Here is a 23,185-nt window from a genome sequence, read left to right on the forward strand (position 1 = left end):
ACGAGTAGTTTCCACGTTTTCGCCTTTTTTTCATGTAAGAAAGCTTTATTCGGGCCAGTTTTGCTTCTCAGAATTTCCGGAACGTCGCCTGGCTTATATTAACCCCAGGGAAGCGGCAGAAGAGCCCACAGGGAGCGAGAAATTGATGATTAAAGATTTGGCACGAAGAGCGAAAGTTGCACTGTTCTCTCTTGCGAAGCAAAGAAATCCTAATGCGACACTTGGTTAACCTACCTTTGCAATCTTCAGGACGGCGGTATCGGCAAGGCGTCAGGTGGCGCGACAGGCGCATGCTCTCAGCTATAAAGCGAGCTCGCCCATTGAAATGTATGTAAATTGACACGCCGATCACGAGTAGTTTCCACGTTTTCGCCTTTTTTTCATGTAAGAAAGCTTTATTCGGGCCAGTTTTGCTTCTCAGAATTTCCGGAACGTCGCCTGGCTTATATTAACCCCAGGGAAGCGGCAGAAGAGCCCACAGGGAGCGAGAAATTGATGATTAAAGATTTGTCACGAAGAGCGAAAGTTGCACTGTTCTCTCTTGCGAAGCAAAGAAATCCTAATGCGACACTTGGTTAACCTACCTTTGCAATCTTCAGGACGGCGGTATCGGCAAGGCGTCAGGTGGCGCGACAGGCGCATGCTCTCAGCTATAAAGCGAGCTCGCCCATTGAAATGTATGTAAATTGACTCGCCGATCACGAGTAGTTTCCACGTTTTCGCCTTTTTTTCATGTAAGAAAGCTTTATTCGGGCCAGTTTTGCTTCTCAGAATTTCCGGAACGTCGCCTGGCTTATATTAACCCCAGGGAAGCGGCAGAAGAGCCCACAGGGAGCGAGAAATTGATGATTAAAGATTTGTCACGAAGAGCGAAAGTTGCACTGCTCTCTCTTGCGAAGCAAAGAAATCCTAATGCGACACTTGGTTAACCTACCTTTGCAATCTTCAGGACGGCGGTATCGGCAAGGCGTCAGGTGGCGCGACAGGCGCATGCTCTCAGCTATAAAGCGAGCTCGCCCATTGAAATGTATGTAAATTGACACGCCGATCACGAGTAGTTTCCACGTTTTCGCCTTTTTTTCATGTAAGAAAGCTTTATTCGGGCCAGTTTTGCTTCTCAGAATTTCCGGAACGTCGCCTGGCTTATATTAACCCGTTGCTAGTCTTCCAGCTGCGACGCTGCCCCTCCCCGGACGCCTGCGTGCGGACCCGGAGGGGCACGGGTCTTCTTCTGGCGGAAATAAAGTTTCTTCACTCACTCAACCCCAGGGAAGCGGCAGAAGAGCCCACATGGAGCGAGAAATTCATGATTAACGAGTTGGCACCAACAGCGAAATTTGCCCTTTTCTTTCCTGGGGAGCAAAAGATTGCTAATGCAACGCCTGGTTAACCTACTTTTGCGATATTCAGGATAGCGGTATCAGCAAGGTGCCAGGTGTCATTAAGTGGAATTTACGATGCGGCTGCCTTGGAGGGACAGGCTGGTCAGGGAAAGAGCCGGCGCCAAGGCAAACTGGTTTCGACGAAGAAGACAGGAGCAGGATGGAGATCTGAGGTGTCCGGAGTGGGAAAGGAAAGAAATAAACATGCGGTGACCAAGATTTGAACCTGGGTTATTTCGAACCAGGGTTATTGCGGCCACAATGCAAGGTACTAATCACTATACGGTCACGGCTGTCCGGGAGGGACGAACGGTACTGGGAAAGAGCCGGCGCCAAGGCAGACAAACTGGTTGTGACGATGGAGAGAGGAGGAAGATGGAGAGCAGGGGTGTTCTGAGGGGGAAAAGAAAATAATGAACTTGCCGTGACGAGGATTCGAACCTGGGTTATTGCGGCCACAACGCAAGGTACTAACCACTATACGATCTTTTTTTTTTCTTTATTTCCGGACACTTACACAGTACAATATCGTACACGGAAAAATAAAGCGAACTCACAGCCAAATGTTGACTTTAAAATCATAGTAATAAGGAAGCTGTCATCCTTAGGTGGGATGACGTTGTCGTGTTAAAATTCTCTCAAATGGATCAAGGGCTCTAATCTTGGCAGCCATTCTGTAACTGTACACTTCAATTTGTGCATTTTAACAAAGGCATGCATACTTTCACGAAAGTAGAGCCTTGCAGGGCGAGCATCGGGGTCTAAATGATACCCAGCCATCCGTGACCGCCAGAGGCTGTGCAGACCGATTAACATGACGGTATCAAAAGGTATGCCGTCCTCGTTATCTGTATAGGAACCTGATGCTATGTGTATCTAACGGTAAGTCTTTTTTTAAGGGTTCTTTGCAGGACGTCCCAAAAATAAACCCCCTCCCAACAGTGTAGAAAAACATGATCTATTGTCTCAGGCTGTTTGCATATTAAAAAAATGACCCCCATGGACGAAAAAAACCCCTGTCTTCAAGAAATGTTTTTACCGATAACGTTCTAGTATGCAGCTTAAAGAAAAACGTTTTGACTCCTGGGGAAACTGGCATACTTTTGACCCGCTTCAATACATCTTGACCCGGATAGCCGCTGTACAAGGCTCTGTACACAGGAACGGAGAAAAAGTCATCGCACACATCCTTATACAATTTTTTCTTATTGATCGACTGAACACAAATATTCAATCGGAAAACAAGTTGTCAAAATTATGACGCTGTTTACGACCTCTCTTAAAAAACCAAATAGGCGCCCTGGCATACTTTCTGTGGCAACAACAAAATTTAGCAACGCCCGCACGAGCCTTACTTGGCAAACAGTGCGCAGAAATGGATCATTTACGTCGCGGAAGAAAATGAATCTGTTTACGAGCTGTCGGGTGAATAAGTGTGCTAGCCCAAGACCCCCGTCTTTGACACGCCGAAACAAGTTATCTCGTCTACACCGTTCCCAATTCGACGCCCAAACAAAAGCGGCAAATACCCGATGCAGCCTCTGAATGTTTAACCTCGAACAGTGAAGCGTTTGCATTACATACCACAACTTGGCAACAAAAAAACAGATTACACACCGTTGCGCGTGCAAAGATAGACAGCGGCACACCGCTCCATTTGTCAGCCTTCTCACGGATTTCTTGGGCTTGATCGCGTCAAAATGCCTCACTGTCTTCATAGCATTCTAGAGGCACACCCAAGTACTTAACCGGTGTTGTGGCCCAAGTCACGTTGGCAAACGTGTAAGGCGTCGATGGCCACTCTCCGTGCCAAAACCCTAGACACTTTCCCCAATTCACAGGACTTCAAGTGGTCGTGCTGAAATCTTTCACGGCTTCGACTGCCACGCTAACGCTCTCTGTTCGCACAGAAGACGGCTACGTCATCAGCATACGCCAAAAGTTTGACCTCCGCCATGTGGACTTGGAAGCCCTGTACAGATTCATTCTCAAGGATTGACAAGCACAAAGTTTCAATATAAATGCAGAACAGAAGCGGGCTGAGTGGGCAACCCTGACGCACCGAACGTCGCACGTTCACGGGTGCACCAAGTTCCTTGTTGACAATTAATCTTGTGGTGCAGTTTCGGTACGCCAAGGCCACGCCCTCGCTGATAACAGAACCCACATTAATGTAATCTAGAACTGCAAACAAGGCATCATGTGAAACACAATCAAACGCTTTTTCAAGGTCGAGTTGCAGAACCGCAACGCTACCGCATGTTGCATCACAACACTCTAGTACGCATCTCCCCTTATGTATGTTCGTAGCGATGGTCCTTCCCTTGATCCCGCAAGTCTGGTGAGGGCCCACAATCTCCTTAATAACGGTCTGTAATCTGGCTGCTAGTACTTTCATTAGTACCTTATAATCAACATTTGTTAGGGCTACTGGCCTGTATGACGTCACCAATCTCAATTTCTCAGTTTGTTCTGTTTTAGGGATTAGTACAGTATGTGACGACGCAAAAGAAGGCGGCAACAAGTTAAGATCGTAGCCTTCGTTAAATACTGCAGCTAACAAAGGGGACAACACTTTGGTAAATGCTTTATAAAAAGCCGCGCTCAAGCCATCAGGCCCTGGCGACTTTCCTGGATTTAGATTATAAATGGCACGCTCAACTTCATGTTCGGAAATCGGCAGCTCCAACCTTTTTGTTGTGTCAGCATCTAGTCGTGGCAAGGAAGAAAGAAACACGCGCTTAAACCTGTCCATGTTCATGTCGCGAAATGCAAACAGTTGCTGATAGTATTCGTAAAACGCTCGTGCAATGCCTTCTTTATCTGTCACGAGGTTGCCGTTCCACTCTATTTCTTCTATGTCGTTTCGACGAGCATGCGCTTTCTCGAGACCGAGAGCCCGTTTAGTGGGCGTCTCGCCTGCTGCGCATCTTTCGGCCCTGGCGCGAACGAGCGCTCCTCGATATCGATCTTCATCTAATAACTCAATTTTCTTTTTCAGTTTTCTGATATCGTCATTATAGACCCCTGGCTCTTTGCACTCGTGCGCTATTAACTGATTTAGTGTCGCCCTTAAGCATGTTCCTTCTCGCTTTTCGTCATGTCGAATACAACTGGCTCTTTCTATAGTTTTCATCTTAATTTCTTGTTTGCACCATTCCCACTGCTCTCCAATGGTGGTGCAAGGCCTTTGCTCAATCTCTTTAAGCTTCTCTGCAATTACTTCAACTAAAGCTTCATCTTCTAAGAGTTTGGAGTTTACCTTCCACAGTCCCCACACAAAATTTTTCCTTCTGTTCCTAGTGCCAATTGTACATTTCACAAGACAGTGATCCGAAAAAGACACTGGCATAACGACATAATTTTGGCATTTCGGAATCGCATCCAACGATAAATAAATACGGTCGAGTCGGGCATGACTAGAACCTTGGAAATGCGTGTATTTCACGCTGCGCGCTCCCTCCAAACACTCGGCTACATCATCTAGAGCAAATTCGCCAACTAGCTGCGACAAAACATCCGTGCTTGCGTCTCTAAACGCGCGGCTACTTGTCTTATCTCGAGCGCTTAAGACACAATTGAAATCGCCCATAACGACGAGTTGTCGCCCACTATTTAGATATCGCTGGATGCTCACGAAAAAGTTTAATCTTTCATCAGCCGCATTCGGTGCATAAACACAGAGAACGCGCCATTCGCGGTTGTGAAAAACGAAATCACAAACAATAAAGCGACCGTGCATACATGAACTCACTTCCTGCACTGTCAGTCCTGGCAGCTTTTTCACAAACAGAAGGCACCCGGCCGATGTGCCAACCGCGTGACTAACAGCCACATCGTACCTCGACGTGAAACGCTGCACCATGCTCCCCGTGTCCTCCTCCCCTTCTATTTTAGTTTCCTGAACCGCTAACACGTCCACGTCCTGGTCCGTTAAGATACGGTATACTTGACTTTGCTTTCTTTTCGTTGCAAACCCACGGACGTTAAGCGTTGCTACGCTCAGGGACTGTTGCATCGCCATTTTCGTACTTTAGAAGGACGTTGGGAGCATGGTGCTTACCTTTCGCGCCTAGCACGTCGCTAGACGCTTCCAGAAGTCCCGCCGCCATCGTAATTATCGGGCTGGACGTGCTGCGAGAGCGGCTTTTCGGCTGCCCTCCGGCCCGTCGCGATGTTAGGTTGCGGTCTGAAGGAAGGTCGTCGTCCCTGCACAGTTTTCGCTGGTGGTTCCTCGGCGTCGCCAGGGAGCTGCTTATCCGCTCCGTCACCGGCGTCGGCGTGCAGGCGCTTCGGCGCACTACCAGCGCTCGTTGACCGGCCGCCGTTCTCCGCATTGGTGTTCTCATCCGCCGATGCCGCCGGAGCACTTGTCCTTTGAAGGGGAGCTTCCTCGCACACAGGCACCTCCGAAACAACGGATGGCAGTACATGTTTCTTGTCCACGCCCTCGCCCGCCTCTTTTTCAGTGGTCGTCGGAGTTGTCACGCTGGGGGCCACCGCAGAGCTTTCCACACCATCGGTCCCCTTGGCTGCTTCCTCAGCCTCGACGACGTCCATAACGTCTTCCGGTGTCTCCTCTCTAAGCGCTGGCACCGTTGCGGCAGCGTATGTGCGGACACACCCATCTTCCGAATGTCCGAAGCGTCGGCAGCGTGAGCAGCGAGGTATCTTGTAGTCACGTCGGACATGTCCACTTCTCTGACAACGCAACACTGCATGGGCCGCCCAGGCACGACCACAAGGGCAAGCTCGCCGGCGACTCTTATCTGGTGGGGGAGGTCGTCCGCCTTCATTCCAGGCTTCAGCTTGAGCAGAACTATCCTTGTGGTGGAGCCCTTTTCTTTCACTCCTTGCACTCGCCAACGCTCACGGGTTACCTCCGTCACGTTCCCGAAGGCCGCAAACGCAATCTGGATATCTTCCTCGGCGACGCCGTGCAGCATCCAGTGTAGCCGCAGTTTCAGCACCTGGTCCTCGGGGTCCAATATAAGACACCGGCGTCCTTAAACTGGAAGGTCCTTGAAAGCCGCCAATCGCTTCGTTGCTTCAGCGCTGTTGAGTGTCACCGCCCAAACATGGTTGATTTGGTACGCCCCCAACGCCACAACGTCAGGGAGCGCACCCGCTTGGGTGAGGGCGTCACGAAAGTCTTCGACCTTGTAAGGCCGCGCTCGCACGTAGCCGTGCAAAAACACCGTGTTGAGAACAACACGTCCTGTTGGCAGAGTAGGCAAAATAATCTCGTAATCCTTATCTGCTTCAATCTCGGACCTGTTTCCGCGGCCAGCAAGGGCCGCTATCGCCGCTCCACCGGAGCTCATGATTCTGCGACCGTTCACTGGCGTGGCCGGAAACAGAATGAGCGCCACGGCTGTCCGGGAGGGACGGAAGGCGCGGGGAAAGAGCCGGCGCCAAGGCAGACAAGCTGGTTGTGACGAAGAAGAGAGAGGAGGATGGAAAGCAGGGGTGGTCAAAGTGGGGGGGAAAAACTTGCTGTGACCAGGATTCGAACCTGGGTTATTGCGGCCACGACGCAAGGTACTAACCACTATACGATCACGGCTGTCCGGTATTTTTTTTTCTTTATTACCGACTTGGCCGGGCAAACAAAACAAAAATACGATGACATGACAATAAAAGCACAGGTCAGTTTCTAGCTAGTGCACGATGATAAAATGGGTTAAATGATTTTAGTTGGTCGAGGACAGGCAGCCACTCAGGCTGAGGAGTTTGCTGTCCGAAAACTTCCTGAGTATACATGATGCTCTCAATGAAATACTGATGAGCCGCATTCACACAACATGTTCATGCCTGACATCCATTCGCGTACGCCATAGGCTGTGCACGCAGAGCAACATTAGCAGGTCGCAAGGCACTTCACCTGGCTCTGCACATGGTAGGAAGTGTATTCCAAAAGGAGTCAGGGGGAAATCTTTTTTCAGTGTGCGCTTCAACACATCCCAAAGAAAAACAGCGTCATGACAGTCGAGAAAGATATGTTCTATAGTTTCCACTTTCTTGCAAATAAGACACTCTACTGACCAAGGTACAAAAAGGCCTTTGCTTTGCAACCATGGCTTCACTGGGAGGGTTCGAGTATGCAACTGAAAAAAGAAAGAACGCACTGAAGGCTTCACCGGCATTCTTTCGACTCTTTTTAGCACATCCCTTTCGGGACCCAGAAGATAAGCACTGCGATAAACAGGCACTGGCAGAAACACATCAAGCAGGTCCTTGTACATCTTTTTCCTTGTTACAATGGTTAGATACTCATCGGAAAATTTTGACCGAAGAATACGGACTGCTGCAACAACTTCTTGCAAAAAAGCACTTATCCCACTCCGCCCTGCAGACATAGATGACCCAACATAATCAGGCAGTGATTCTGACAATCGCACTTGTATAACAGTTCGCAGAAAATCATTAGCTTGACGCAAGAAAAAGAATCTAGTGACTATCTGTCTCAGAAATAAATTTGACAACCCTAGCCCCCCGTTCCGCACCTTGTGGAACAGATTGCACCGGCTGGTACGTTCCCATGTTGACGCCCAAATAAATGTTGCAAACACTCTGTGCAACCTTTGCACTGAAGTCCTTGGCAAAGTTAACGCTTGCAGAACGTAAAAAATCCTCGCTACTAAAAACATGTTGCACACCGTAGCTCTTGCGAACATGGAAAAGTTGTGACCGCCCCATTTGCTTGTCTGAGCTTTGACTCGTTCGGTTTCATGGGCCCAATATTCTTTGCTTTCTCTGTAGTTGTTAGCGGCACGCCGAGGTACTTTCCTGGCGTGTCTACCCACTTCATTCGACAGAATACTTCTGGCGTGGCCTGCCACTTTCCATGCCAAAAACTAAAACATTTCTGCCAGCTTATCGCGCAGCCACTTGCATCACAAAAATTTACGGCTTCTCTCACCACTTCTTGCACGCTTTCCTGGTCTCTGCAGAACACTGCTATATCATCTGCATATGCCAATACCTTCACTTCATTATGACAAAAGGCGTAACCTCGAATGTTTTGCGTAGTTAACAGCTTTAAACAAAAGGGCTCCAGGTAAAGGGCAAAAAGCAGTGGAGAAAGAGGGCAACCCTGCCTCACTGACGACAAGACAGGAATACTATTACTCAGGCGGTTATTAATTATGAACCTTGATGTACAGCCATCATAAACCATTTTCACGCCATCAGTGATGATACATCCTACATTCACATGTTCCAAAAGCACGAACAAAATTTCATGCACAACTTTATCAAACGCCTTATGCAGGTCCAGTTGCATCATGGCGACACGACCCTCCGTTGCATCATAGCATTCAAGGACACTTCTAGCTACGTGTATGTTAGTAAAAATGGATCTTTCTTTTATGCCGCAGGTCTGGTGTGGGCCAACAAGGGTTTTAATTACTGTTTGGAGTCGTCCGGCTAGCACTTTCATATAAATTTTGTAGTCTACGTTAGTTAAGCTTATTGGGCGGTAACACTCAACTGACGGCAACCTACTCGGGTCGTCCGATTTTGGGATCAACACCACGTGGGAAGCTCGAAAAGACGGCGGAGTTAACTTTCTTTCGTAACACTCGCTTATTACGCGCTGTAATGCTATTGCCATTTCTGTTTTCAAAGCCTTGTAAAGTGCGGCACCGAGGCCGTCCGGCCCAGGCGACTTGTTCAAGCTCAGCTGCTGTATTGCAGCTTCGATTTCTGCTGCCGTTATGGGCTCCTCAAGTACCTGCGCCAGGTCCTCCTCGACTCTTGGCATTAGCAGCGACAGGAATGCAGTTTTGTAATGTTCAACATCAGGCGTTTTAAGGCTGAACAAGTTTTGGTAATATTCCAGAAACGCCCTTTCAATCACCTCAGATTCGGAAGTTACGTCATTGCGATAACAAATTTCCTTTATCTCTTTCGAAACTGCATACTGTTTTTCGTCGCTGAGCGCCCTTTTTGTGGGCGTCTCCCCAAGCCAAAATCTTTCGCTGCGTGCCCTTATCACAGCACCTCGATATTTCGTTTCATATATTAGTTCAACCTTAGTTTTGGTCTCTTTTATTTCTTGTCTGTACAACCCCGTCTTGACGCCTTCCATGCTGAGCATGAAATCAAGCTCGGTACGAAGTTCCTTTTCTTGCTGTTTTTCTTTACGCTTTCAAACACATGCTCTTTCTATAGCGGCCACTTTCACGTCGCATTTAAATTGTTCCCATGTTTGTATGAAGTCTGTCTCTTTTTCTAACAAGCTTTTGACTGAGTCTTTTAGTTTCTTGCTAAACTCGTCATCCTCCAAGAATGAGTCATTAAATTTCCATAATTCCCAACTAAACTTGACAGTCCTTTTCCTCTCCCCAAGTGTGATCACGACTAAAGAATGATCACTGAAGCTGACGTGCACAGTCTGGTACTGGGAACACAAGGGCACAACCTCAGAAGAAACATAAATTCTGTCCAGCCTTGCGTGACTAACGCCTCGGAAATGCGTGTACTGTGCTTGTTCTGAACCTTGCATTATAATGCCAATATCTTCGAATTCTGCTTCATTAATCATCTCAGACAGTAGCTCGGCACTCGTGTCCTGCAGGGTTTTGCTGCTTGTTCTATCTTCAGGTCTACACACGCAGTTGAAATCTCCAAGCAATAGTGCACGCTTTTCTGTCAGCAGGAAAGGTTGAACACGGCGAAAAAAGGCATCTCGTTCGGGAATTCTATTAGGTGCATATACACACACAGCTCTCCACTCTACACCAGAAAAGTAAAAATCGCATGCTACAATCCGGCCACTTTCACAGGAAAATACAGTTTCCACAGCGACTTTGCCGTTTCGAGTTAAAATCAGACACCCTCCCGACTTTCCTTTTGCATGGCACACGCAAACACTGAACTGTGCACGGTAAATTTCTGCCATCGCATCTGTCAACTCTTCGCTTTCAATTTTTGTCTCTTGAACAGCCAACAGATCGATTTCGTTTTCGAACAAGAGACGTTTAAGCTGATTTTGCCTTCTTCGCGCAGAAAGACCTCTCACGTTCAGTGTGGCAATACGCAAGCTAGATGTTAGTTGAGGCGCCATCTAAATGGTTGGGATTCGCCGCTCTCAAAGTGACATCGGTTTGCAGCTCACCACATCAAAAATCCTTCCAGCTTGCAAAGTACGGCGGTGTCAGCACTGAACCCGATCGAAGACCGGGTTACCAACACGAAGACCCTGCAAGGCACCTCCGCTAAGGCGGAGGGACACCCGACGAAGTCCTACGATCAGGAGGGATGTTCGGCTTGGGCTTGTAGGCCGCACATCGAACAGGAGGCGCTTTGGGAAGAGGTTCCTCATGGTCCGTCCCGTCGTAGCTCGTCGCCTTGTCATCAGCTTCGTCGTGCGTCCTCTTCGCTGGCAAAGTTGACGCCGCGGGCATCTCCGTGTCAACGTCCTTCTCGTCGGTCGATTCCAAAACCGTCTCAGCTGCACCTACCGCAGCATCATCTGCTTTTCCCGCGTCCGCCTCAGTTCTGGCGTCAGGCACAGGCGGTTCTTCTGAGTTTGCAGCCTCATGTTCCGTGGGAAGCGTTGCTTTATCTGAGGCTATGCTTTTCGGTACTGCGTCTTCCCGACTCTCACGGGTCGCCTCTACTGCGTCGACTTCGTCCATAATATGCTCCTCAGTAGTATCCCTACGACCAGGACCAGCTACGGTAGCATATGTTCGCACGCACTGGGCGTCGTCGTGGCCGAAGCGACGACAGAGCCCGCAACGTGGCACACGGCACTCCCGACGTATGTGCTCTGCCAGGAACGTGGACGAGTGCGACGTCCTCTCCAACACGCAGCTGGTGCGGTAAGTCCTCGATTGTAACGCCCACCTTCAGCTTCAATGTCACTGAGCGCGTAGTAGACGACTTGTCGACGCAGCCTTTGACTCTCCACTTGTCCCGAGTTATGTCGGTCACTTTTCCAAAAGCCGCCAGAGCTGCCTTCACGTCGTCATCTTTCACGCCGTGTAGCAGCCAGAACAGCTTCAGCCTGACGCCCTGGTTGCATGGGTCAATGACCACACAGCGGTGGTCCTTGACGTTGAACGCCTCCGCCTGTAGCATTTTGTTTTTTCCTTCTTCATTGCAGAATGTCACGGCCCAAACATGATTCATCTGATATGCCCCGAGGGCAGCCACTTCCCGCAGCAATGACAGACGCTCAAGAGCGTCACGAAAGTTTTCAACACGGTATGGCCTGGCTTGGACGTCGCCATGCAAAAAAACAGTATGCAAAACGCTCGAAACCTGTTGGAAAATGCGGCAAAATCAGCTGGTAGTCCTCGTTCGGTTTGATCGTACTCCTGATACCACGGCCCGGCTGGGCCGCTAAATCCGCTCCTTGGGAGCCCATGATACACACGTCCGTCACGCTCGGAGGCCGGAAGTAGAATCTCGGCTGTCCGGTAGGGACGGACTGCACGGGGAAAGAGCCGGCGCCAAGGCAGACAAGCTGGTTGTGACGAAGAAGAGAGGAGGAGGATGGAAAGCAGGGGTGGTCAAAGTGGGGGGAAAAAAACTTGCCGTGACCAGGATTCGAACCTGGGTTATTGAGGCCACAACGCAAGGTACTAACCACTATACGATCACGGCTGTCCGGGAGGGACGGACGGCACGGGGAAAGAGTCGGCGCCAAGGCAGACAAGCTGGTTGTGACGAAGAAGAGAGGAGGAGGATGGAAAGCAGGGGTGGTCAAAGTGGGGAAAAAAAAACTTGCCGTGACCAGGATTCGAACCTGGGTTATTGCGGCCACAACGCAAGGTACTAACCACTATACGATCACGGCTGTCCGGGAGGGACGGACTGCACGGGGAAAGAGTCGGCGCCAAGGCAGACAAGCTGGTTGTGACGAAGAAGAGAGGAGGAGGAAGATGGAAAGCAGGGGTGGTCAAAGTGGGGGAAAAAAACTTGCCGTGACCAGGATTCGAACCTGGGTTATTGCGGCCACAACGCAAGGTACTAACCACTATACGATCACGGCTGTCCGGGAGGGACGGACGGCACGGGGAAAGAGTCGGCGCCAAGGCAGACAAGCTGGTTGTGACGAAGAAGAGAGGAGGAGGATGGAAAGCGGGGGTGGTCAAAGTGGGGGAAAAAAAACTTGCCGTGACCAGGATTTGAACCTGGGTTATTGCGGCCACAACGCAAGGTACTAACCACTATACGATCACGGCTGTCTTTTTTTTTTCTTTATTACCGACTTGGCCGGGCAAACAAAACAAAAATACAATGACATGACAATAAAAGCACAGGTCAGTTTCTAGCTAGTGCACGATGATAAAATGGGTTAAATGATTTTAGTTGGTCGAGGACAGGCAGCCACACAGGCTGAGGAGCTTGCTGTCCGAAAATTTCCTGAGTATACATGATGCTCTCAATGAAATACTGATGAGCCGGATTCACAACAACATGTTCATGCCTGACATCCATTCGCGTACGCCATAGGCTGTGCATGCAGAGCAACATTAGCAGGTCGCAAGGCAGTTCACCTGGCTCTGCACATGGTAGGAAGCGTATTCCAAAAGGAGTCAGGGGGAAATCTTTTTTCAGTGTGCGCTTCAACACATCCCAAAGAAAAACAGCGTCATGACAGTCGAGAAAGATATGTTCTATAGTTTCCACTTTTTTGCAAATAAGACACTCTACGGACCAAGGTACAAAAAGGCCTTTGCTTTGCAACCGTGGCTTCACTGGGAGGGTTCCAGTATGCAATTGAAAAAAGAAAGAACGCACTGAAGGCTTCACCGGCATTCTTTTGACTCTTTTTAGCACATCCCTTTCGGGACCCAGAAGATATGCACTGCGATAAACAGGCACTGGCAGAAACACATCAAGCAGGTCCTTGTACATCTTTTTCCTTGTTACAATGGTTAGATATTCATCGGAAAATTTTGACCGAAGAATACGGACTGCTGCAACAACTTCTTGCAAAAAAGCACTTAACCCACTCCGCCCTGCAGACATGGATGACACAACATAATCAGGCAGTGATTCTGACAATCGCACTTGTATAACAGTTCGCAGAAAATCATTATCTTGACGCAAGAAAAAGAATCTAGTGACTATCTGTCTCAGAAATAAATTTGATAAACCTAGCCCCCCGTTCCGCACCTTGTGGAACAGATTGCATCGGCTGGTACGTTCCCATGTTGACGCCCAAATGAATGTTGCAAACACTCTGTGCAACCTTTGCACTGAAGTCCTTGGCAAAGTTAACGCTTGCAGAACGTAAAAAATCCTCGCTATTAAAAACATGTTGCACACCGTAGCTCTTGCAAACATGGAAAAGTTGTGACCACCCCATTTGCTTGTCTGAGCTTTGACTCGTTCGGTTTCATGGGCCCAATATTCTTTGCTTTCTCTGTAGTTGGTTAGCGGCACGCCGAGGTACTTTCCTGGCGTGTCTACCCACTTCATTCGAAAGAATACGTCTGGCGTGGCCTGCCACTTTCCATGCCAAAAACCAAAACATTTCTGCCAGCTTATCGCACAGCCACTTGCATCACAAAAATTTACGGCTTCTCTCACCACTTCTTGCACGCTTTCCTGGTCTCTGCAGAACACTGCTATATCATCTGCATATGCCAATACCTTCACTTCATTATGACAAAAGGCGTAACCTCGAATGTTTTGCGTAGTTAACAGCTTTAAACAAAAGGGCTCCAGGTAAAGTGCAAAAAGCAGTGGAGAAAGAGGGCAACCCTGCCTCACTGACGACAAGACAGGAATACTATTACTCAGGCGGTTATTAATTATGAACCTTGATGTACAGCCATCATAAACCATTTTCACGCCATCAGTGATGATACATCCTACATTCACATGTTCCAACAGCGCGAACAAAATTTCATGCACAACTTTATCAAACGCCTTATGCAGGTCCAGTTGCATCATGGCGACACGACCCTCCGTTGCATCACAGCATTCAAGGACACTCCTAGCTACGTGTATGTTAGTAAAAATGGATCTGTCTTTTATGCCGCAGGTCTGGTGTGGGCCAACAAGGGTTTTAATTACTGTTTGGAGTCGTCCGGCTAGCACTTTCATATAAATTTTGTAGTCTACGTTAGTTAAGCTTATTGGGCGGTAACACTCAACTGACTGCAACCTACTCGGGTCGTCCGATTTTGGGATCAACATCATGTGGGAAGTTCGAAAAGACGGCGGAGTTAACTTTCTTTCGTAACACTCGCTTATTACGTGCTGCAATGCTATTGCCATTTCTGTTTTCAAGGCCTTGTAAAGTGCGGCACCGAGGCCGTCCGGCCCAGGCGACTTGTTTAAGCTAAGCTGCTGTATTGCAGCTTCGATTTCTTCTGCCGTTATGGGCTCCTCAAGTACCTGCGCCAGGTCCTCCTCGACTCTTGGCATTAGCGACAGGAATGCAGTTTTGTAATGTTCAACATCAGGCGTTTTAAGGCTGAACAAGTTTTGGTAATATTCCAGAAACGCCCTTTCAATCACCTCAGATTCGGAAGTTACGTCATTGCGATAACAAATTTCCTTTATCTCTTTCGAAACTGCATACTGTTTTTCGTCGCTGAGCGCCCTTTTTGTGGGCGTCTCCCCCAAGCCAAAATCTTTCGCTGCGCGCCCTTATCACAGCACCTCGATATTTCGTTTCATCTATTAGTTCAAGCTTAGTTTTGGTCTCTTTTATTTCTTGTCTGTACAACCCCGGCTTGACGCCTTCCATGCTGAGCATGAAATGAAGCTCGGTACGAAGTTCCTTTTCTTGCTGTTTTTCTTTACGCTTTAAAACACATGCTCTTTCCATAGCGGCCACTTTCACATCGCATTTAAATTGTTCCCATGTTTGTATAAAGTCTGTCTCTTTTTCTAACAAGCTTTTGACTAAGTCTTTTAGTTTCTTGCTAAACTCGTCATCCTCCAACAATGAGTCATTAAATTTGCATAATTCCCAACTAAACTTGACAGTCCTTTTCCTCTCCCCAAGTGTGATCACGACTAAAGAATGATCACTGAAGCTGACGTGCACAGTCTGGTACTGGGAACACAAGGGCACAACCTCAGAAGAAACAAATTCTGTCCAGCCTTGCGTGACTAACGCCTTGGAAATGCGTGTACTGTGCTTGTTCTGAACCTTGCATTATAATGCCAATGTCTTCCAATTCTGCCTCATTAATTATCTCAGACAGCAGCTCGGCACTCGTTTCCTGCAGGGTTTTGTTCGTTGTTCTATCTTCAGGTCTACACACACAGTTAAAATCTCCAAGCAATAGTACACACTTTTCTGTCAGCAGGAAAGGTTGAACACGGCGAAAAAAGGCATCTCGTTCGGGAATTCTATTAGGCGCATATACACACACAGCTCTCCACTCTACACCAGAAAAGTAAAAATCGCATGCTACAATCCGGCCACTTTCACAGGAAAATACAGTTTCCACGGCGACTTTGCCGTTTCGAGTTAAAATCAGACACCCTCCCGACTTTCCTTCTGCATGGCACACGCAAACACTGAACTGTGCACGGTAAATTTCTGCAATCGCATCTGTCGACTCTTCGCTTTCAATTTTTGTCTCTTGAACAGCCAACAGATCGATTTCGTTTTCGAACAAGAGACGTTTAAGCTGATTTTGCCTTCTTCGCGCAGAAAGACCTCTCACGTTCAGTGTGGCAATACGCAAGCTAGATGTTAGTTGAGACGCCATCTAAATGGTTGGGATTCGCCGCTCTCGAAGTGACATCGGTTTGCAGCTCACCTCATCAAAAATCCTTCCAGCTTGCAAAGTACGGCGGTGTCAGCACTGAACCCGATCGAAGACCGGGTTACCAACACGAAGACCCTGCAAGGCACCTCCGCTAAGGCGGAGGGACACCCGACGAAGTCCTACGATCAGGAGGGATGTTCGGCTTGGGCTTGTAGGCCGCACGTCGAACAGGAGGCGCTTTGGGAAGAGGTTCCTCATGGTCCGTCCCGTCGTAGCTCGTCGCCTTGTCATCAGCTTCGTCGTGCGTCCTCTTCGCTGGCAAAGTTGACGCCGCGGGCATCTCCGTGTCAACGTCCTTCTCGTCGGTCGATTCCAAAACCGTCTCAGCGGCACCTACCGCAGCATCATCTGCTTTTCCCGCGTCCGCCTCAGTTCTGGTGTCAGGCACAGGTGGTTCATCTGAGTTGGCAGCCTCATGTTCCGTGGGAAGGGTTGCTTTTTCTGAGGCTATGCTTTTCGGTACTGCGTCTTCCCGACTCTCACGGGTCGCCTCTACCGCGTCGACTTCGTCCATAATATGCTCCTCAGTAGCATCCCTACGACCAGGACCAGCTACGGTAGCATATGTTCGCACGGACTGGGCGTCGTCGTGGCCGAAGCGACGACAGAGCCCGCAACGTGGCACACGGCATTCCCGACGTATGTGTCCTGTGCCGCGGCACCGGAGGCAGAGCGGAGCTCTGCCCGGAACGTGGACGAGTGCGACGTCCTCTCCAACACGCAGCTGGTGCGGTAAGTCCTCGATGGTAACGCCCACCTTCAGCTTCAATGTCACTGAGCGCGTAGTAGACGACTTGTCGACGCAGCCTTTGACTCTCCACTTGTCCCGAGTTATGTCGGTCACTTTTCCAAAAGCCGCCAGAGCTGCCTTCACGTCGTCATCTTTCACGCCGTGTAGCAGCCAGAACAGCTTCAGCCTGACGCCCTGGTTGCATGGGTCAATGACCACACAGCGGTGGTCCTTGACGTTGAACGCCTCCGCCTGTAGCATTTTGTTTTTTCCTTCTTCATTGCAGAATGTCACGGCCCAAACATGATTCATCTGATATGCCCCGAGGGCAACCACTTCCGGCAGCAATGACAGACGCTCAAGAGCGTCACGAAAGTTTTCAACACGGTATGGCCTGGCTTGGACGTCGCCATGCAAAAAAACAGTATGCAAAACGCTCGAACCTGTTGGCAAATGCGGCAAAATCAGCTGGTAGTCCTCGTTCGGTTTGATCGTACTCCTGATACCGCGGCCCGGCTGGGCCGCTAAATCCGCTCCTTGGGAGCCCATGATACACACGTCCGTCACGCTCGGTGGCCGGAAGTCGAATGACGATCACGGCTGTCCGGGATTTTTTTTTCTTTATTACCGACTTAGCCGGGCAAACAAAACAAAAATACAATGACATGACAATAAAAGCACAGGTCAGTTCCTAGCTAGTGCACGATGATAAAATGGGTTAAATGATTTTAGTTGGTCGAGGACAGGCAGCCACTCAGGCTGAGCAGCTTGCTGTCCGAAAACATCCTGAGTATACATGATGCTCTCAATGAAATACTGATGAGCCGGATTCACAACAACATGTTCATGCCTGACATCCATTCGCGTACGCCATAGGCTGTGCATGCAGAGCAACATTAGCAGGTCGCAAGGCACTTCACCTGGCTCTACACATGGTAGGAAGTGTATTCCAAAAGGAGTCAGGGGGAAATCTTTTTTCAGTGTGCGCTTCAACACATCCCAAAGAAAAACAGCGTCATGACAGTCGAGAAAGATATGTTCTATAGTTTCCACTTTCTTGCAAATAAGACACTCTACAGACCAAGGTACAAAAAGGCCTTTGCTTTGCAACCATGGCTTCACTGGGAGGGTTCCAGTATGCAATTGAAAAAAGAAAGAAAGCACTGAAGGCTTCACCGGCATTCTTTTGACTCTTTTTAGGACATCCCTTTCGGGACTCAGATGATAAGCACTGCGATAAACAGGCACCGGCAGAAACACATCAAGCAGGTCCTTGTACATCTTTTTCCTTGTTACAATGGTTAGATACTCATCGGAAAATTTTGACCGAATAATACGGACTGCTGCAACAACTTCTTGCAAAAAAGCACTTAACCCACTCCGCCCTGCAGACATAGATGACACAACATAATCAGGCAGTGATTCTGACAATCGCACTTGTATAACAGTTCGCAGAAAATCATTATCTTGACGCAAGAAAAAGAATCTAGTGACTATCTGTCTCAGAAATAAATTTGACAACCCTAGCCCCCCGTTCCGCACCTTGTGGAACAGATTGCATCGGCTGGTACGTTCCCATGTTGACGCCCAAATAAATGTTGCAAACACTCTGTGCAACCTTTGCACTGAAGTCCTTGGCAAAGTTAACGCTTGCAGAACGTAAAAAATCCTCGCTACTAAAAACATGTTGCACACCGTAGCTCTTGCGAACATGGAAAAGTTGTGACCGCCCCATTTGCTTGTCTGAGCTTTGACTCGTTGGGTTTCATGGGCCCACTATTCTTTGCTTTCTCTGTAGTTGGTTAGCGGCACGCCGAGGTACTTTACTGGCGTGTCTACCCACTTCATTCGACAGAATACTTCTGGCGTGGCCTGCCACTTTCCATGCCAAAAACCAAAACATTTCTGCCAGCTTATCGCACAGCCACTTGCATCACAAAAATTTACGGCTTCTCTCACCACTTCTTGCACGCTTTCCATCATCTGCATATGCCAATACCTTCACTTCATTATGACAAAAGGCGTAACCTCGAATGTTTTGCGTAGTTAACAGCTTTAAACAAAAGGGCTCCAGGTAAAGCGCAAAAAGCAGTGGAGAAAGAGGGCAACCCTGCCTCACTGACGACAAGACAGGAATACTATTACTCAGGCGGTTATTAATTATGAACCTTGATGTACAGCCATCATAAACAATTTTCACGCCATCAGTGAAGATACATCCTACATTCACATGTTCCAAAAGCACGAACAAAATTTCATGCACAACTTTATCAAACGCCTTATGCAGGTCCAGTTGCATCATGGCGACACGACCCTCCGTTGCATCACAGCATTCAAGGACACTTCTAGCTACGTGTATGTTAGTAAAAATGGATCTGTCTTTTATGCCGCAGGTCTGGTGTGGGCCAACAAGGGTTTTAATTACTGTTTGGAGTCGTCCGGCTAGCACTCTCATAAATTTTGTAGTCTACGTTAGTTAACCTTATTGGGCGGTAACACTCAACTGACTGCAACCTACTCGGGTCGTCCGATTTTGGGATTCACACCACGTGGGAAGTTCGAAAAGACGGCGGAGTTAACTTTCTTTCGTAACATTCGCTTATTACGCGCTGTAATGCTATTGCCATTTCTGTTTTCAAAGCCTTGTAAAGTGCGGCACCGGGGCCGTCCGGCCCAGGCGACTTGTTCAAGCTCAGCTGCTGTATTGCAGCTTCGATTTCTGCTGCCGTTATGGGCTCCTCAAGTACCTGCGCCAGGTCCTCCTCGACTCTTGGCATTAGCAGCGACAGGAATGCAGTTTTGTAATGTTCAACATCAGGCGTTTTAAGGCTGAACAAGTTTTGGTAATATTCCAGAAACGCCCTTTCAATCACCTCAGATTCGGAAGTTACGTCATTGCGATAACAAATTTCCTTTATCTCTTTCGAAACTGCATACTGTTTTTCGTCACTGAGCGCCCTTTTTGTGGGCGTCTCCCCAAGCGAAAATCTTTCGCTGCGTGCCCTTATCACAGCACCCCGATATTTCGTTTCATCTATTAGTTCAAGCTTAGTTTTGGTCTCTTATTTCTTGTCTGTACAACCCCGGCTTGACGCCTTCCATGCTGAGCATGAAATCAAGCTCGGTACGAAGTTCCTTTTCTTGCTGTTTTTCTTTACGCTTTAAAACACATGCTCTTTCTATAGCGGCCACTTTCACATCGCATTTAAATTGTTCCCATGTTTGTATAAAGTCTGTCTCTTTTTCTAACAAGCTTTTGACTGAGTCTTTTAGTTTCTTGCTAAACTCGTCATCCTCCAACAATGAGTCATTAAATTTCCATAATTCCCAACTAAACTTGACAGTCCTTTTCCTCTCCCCAAGTGTGATCACGACTAAAGAATGATCACTGAAGCTGACGTGCACAGTCTGGTACTGGGAACACAAGGGCACAACCTCAGAAGAAACATAAATTCTGTCCAGCCTTGCGTGACTAACGCCTTGAAAATGCGTGTACTACTGTGCTTGTTCTGAACCTTGCATTATAATGCCAATATCTTCAAATTCTGCTTCATTAATCATCTCAGACAGTAGCTCGGCACTCGTGTCCTGCAGGGTTTTGTTGCTTGTTCTATCTTCAGGTCTACGCACGCAGTTGAAATCTCCAAGCAATAGTACACGCTTTTCTGTCAGCAGGAAAGGTTGAACACGGCGAAAAAAGGCATCTCGTTCGGGAATTCTATTAGGTGCATATACACACACAGCTCTCCACTCTACACCAGAAAAGTAAAAATCGCATGCTACAATCCGGCCACTTTCACAGGAAAATACAGTTTCCACAGCGACTTTGCCGTTTCGAGTTAAAATCAGACACCCTCCGGACTTTCCTTTTGCATGGCACACGCAAACACTGAACTGAGCACGGTAAATTTCTGCCATCGCATCTGTCAACTCTTCGCTTTCAATTTTTGTCTCTTGAACAGCCAACAGATCGATTTCGTTTTCGAACAAGAGACGTTTAAGCTGATTTTGCCTTCTTCGCGCAGAAAGACCTCTCACGTTCAGTGTGGCAATACGCAAGCTAGATGTTAGTTGAGGCGCCATCTAAATGGTTGGGATTCGCCGCTCTCAAAGTGACATCGGTTTGCAGCTCACCTCATCAAAAATCCTTCCAGCTTGCAAAGTACGGCGGTGTCAGCACTGAACCCGATCGAAGACCGGGTTACCAACACGAAGACCCTGCAAGGCACCTCCGCCAAGGCGGAGGGACACCCGACGAAGTCCTACGATCAGGAGGGATGTTCGGCTTGGGCTTGTAGGCCGCACGTCGAACAGGAGGCGCTTTGGGAAGAGGTTCCTCATGGTCCGTCCCGTCGTAGCTCGTCGCCTTGTCATCAGCTTCGTCGTGCGTCCTCTTCGCTGGCAAAGTTGACACCGCGGGCATCTCCGTGTCAACGTCCTTCTCGACGGTCGATTCCAAAACCGTCTCAGCTGCACCTACCGCAGCATCATCTGCTTTTCCCGCGTCCTCCTCAGTTCTGGTGTCAGGAACAGGTTGTTCTTCTGAGTTGGCAGCCTCATGTTCCGTGGGAAGCGTTGCTTTTTCTGAGGCTATGCTTTTCGGTACTGCGTCTTCCCGACTTTCACGGGTCGCCTCTACTGCGTCGACTTCGTCCATAATATGCTCCTCAGTAGTATCCCTACGACCAGGACCAGCTACGGTAGCATATGTTCGCACGGACTGGGCGTCGTCGTGGCCGAAGCGACGACAGAGCCCGCAACGTGGCACACGGCACTCCCGACGTACGTGTCCGGTGCCGCGGCACCGGAGGCAGAGCGGAGCTCTGCCAGGAACGTGGACGAGTGCGACGTCCTCTCCAACACGCAGCTGGTGCGGTAAGTCCTCGATGGTAACGCCCACCTTCAGCTTCAATGTCACTGAGCGCGTAGTAGACGACTTGTCGACGCAGCCTTTGACTCTCCACTTGTCGCGAGTTATGTCGGTCGCTTTTCCAAAAGCCGCCAGAGCTGCCTTCACGTCGTCATCTTTCACGCCGTGTAGCAGCCAGAACAGCTTCAGCCTGACGCCCTGGTTGCATGGGTCAATGACCACACAGCGGTGGTCCTTGACGTTGAACGCCTCCGCCTGTAGCATTTTGTTTTTTCCTTCTTCATTGCAGAATGTCACGGCCCAAACATGATTCATCTAATATGCCCCGAGGGCAGCCACTTCCGGCAGCAATGACAGACGCTCAAGAGCGTCACGAAAGTTTTCAACACGGTATGGCCTGGCTTGGACGTCGCCATGCAAAAAAACAGTATGCAAAACGCTCGAACCTGTTGGCAAATGCGGCAAGATCAGCTGGTAGTCCTCGTTCGGTTTGATCGTAGTCCTGATACCGCGGCCCGGCTGGGCCACTAAATCCGCTCCTTGGGAGCCCATGATACACTCGTCCGTCACGCTCGGTGGCCGGAAGTAGAATCCCCGGCTGTCCGGGAGGGACGGACGGCACGGGGAAAGAGTCGGCGCCAAGGCAGACAAGCTGGTTGTGACGAAGAAGAGAGGAGGAGGATGGAAAGCAGGGGTGGTCAAAGTGGGGAAAAAAAAACTTGCCGTGACCAGGATTCGAACCTGGGTTATTGCGGCCACAACGCAAGGTACTAACCACTATACGATCACGGCTGTCCGGGATTTTTTTTTTTTCTTTATTGCATGAATGAATACATCAATAAAATATCGTAGTTGTCGTGCCCCTTGGCAGACAACCGTGTCTAATGGACTTTCATTAACACAAGTTGGTCCATCAGACTCAATACATCATCCGCGCAATCTTGTTGCTTCAAGACTTCTCTCAACTTATACACCTGTTCCACAAAATAACCACATACCGATTGTGCATCCAAGTCACAATGTCTTACAGCCATTCTACTCCTCCAAATGCTGTGAAGGCCCAATAACATAATCTGGTCATACTGTGCAACATCACTTTCAGTGGTCAAGTACCGAATTCCGCGCGGTGTCAATGGCAAGTCCTTTTTTAGGGTTCTTTGCAAAACATCCCAGTAGAACACCGCATCCCAACAATCGAGGAACACGTGTTCTACCGTCTCCGGTTTTCTACACAGGAGACAGTTCGAGCCCCAAGGAACAAAAAGGCCCTTTTCCTCTAGCCATGTTTTTACTGGTAGCGTTCCTGTGTGTAATTTAAAAAAGAATGTTTTGACGCCAGGTGCAACAGTCATCTTTTTAACTCGCCTGAGAACGTCTTTCCCAGGGCCTTCACAGTATAAGGTTCTGTACAGTGGCGCTGGAAACAACTGTTCAATAAGATCCTTGT

At 48.7% G+C, this 23,185-nt stretch overlaps 4 non-coding genes across 4 annotated transcripts; all 4 read right to left on the reverse strand.

Moving 5' to 3' along the window:
- Positions 1–12,120: 12,120 nt before the first annotated feature.
- TRNAH-GUG (transfer RNA histidin (anticodon GUG)) lies at positions 12,121–12,192 on the reverse strand. Its single transcript has one exon. It is a non-coding gene; the product is annotated as a tRNA-His (tRNA).
- Positions 12,193–12,315: 123 nt separating this feature from the next.
- Positions 12,316–12,387, reverse strand: TRNAH-GUG (transfer RNA histidin (anticodon GUG)). The gene has a single exon. It is a non-coding gene; the product is annotated as a tRNA-His (tRNA).
- A 121-nt stretch (positions 12,388–12,508) lies between these two features.
- TRNAH-GUG (transfer RNA histidin (anticodon GUG)) lies at positions 12,509–12,580 on the reverse strand. Its single transcript has one exon. It is a non-coding gene; the product is annotated as a tRNA-His (tRNA).
- Positions 12,581–22,458: 9,878 nt separating this feature from the next.
- On the reverse strand, positions 22,459–22,530 carry TRNAH-GUG (transfer RNA histidin (anticodon GUG)). The gene has a single exon. It is a non-coding gene; the product is annotated as a tRNA-His (tRNA).
- Positions 22,531–23,185: the final 655 nt, after the last annotated feature.

Source organism: Amblyomma mixtum, chromosome 9 (assembly GCF_055824585.1).
Source record: "Amblyomma mixtum isolate Tamu chromosome 9, ASM5582458v1, whole genome shotgun sequence".
NCBI lineage: Eukaryota > Metazoa > Arthropoda > Arachnida > Ixodida > Ixodidae > Amblyomma > Amblyomma mixtum.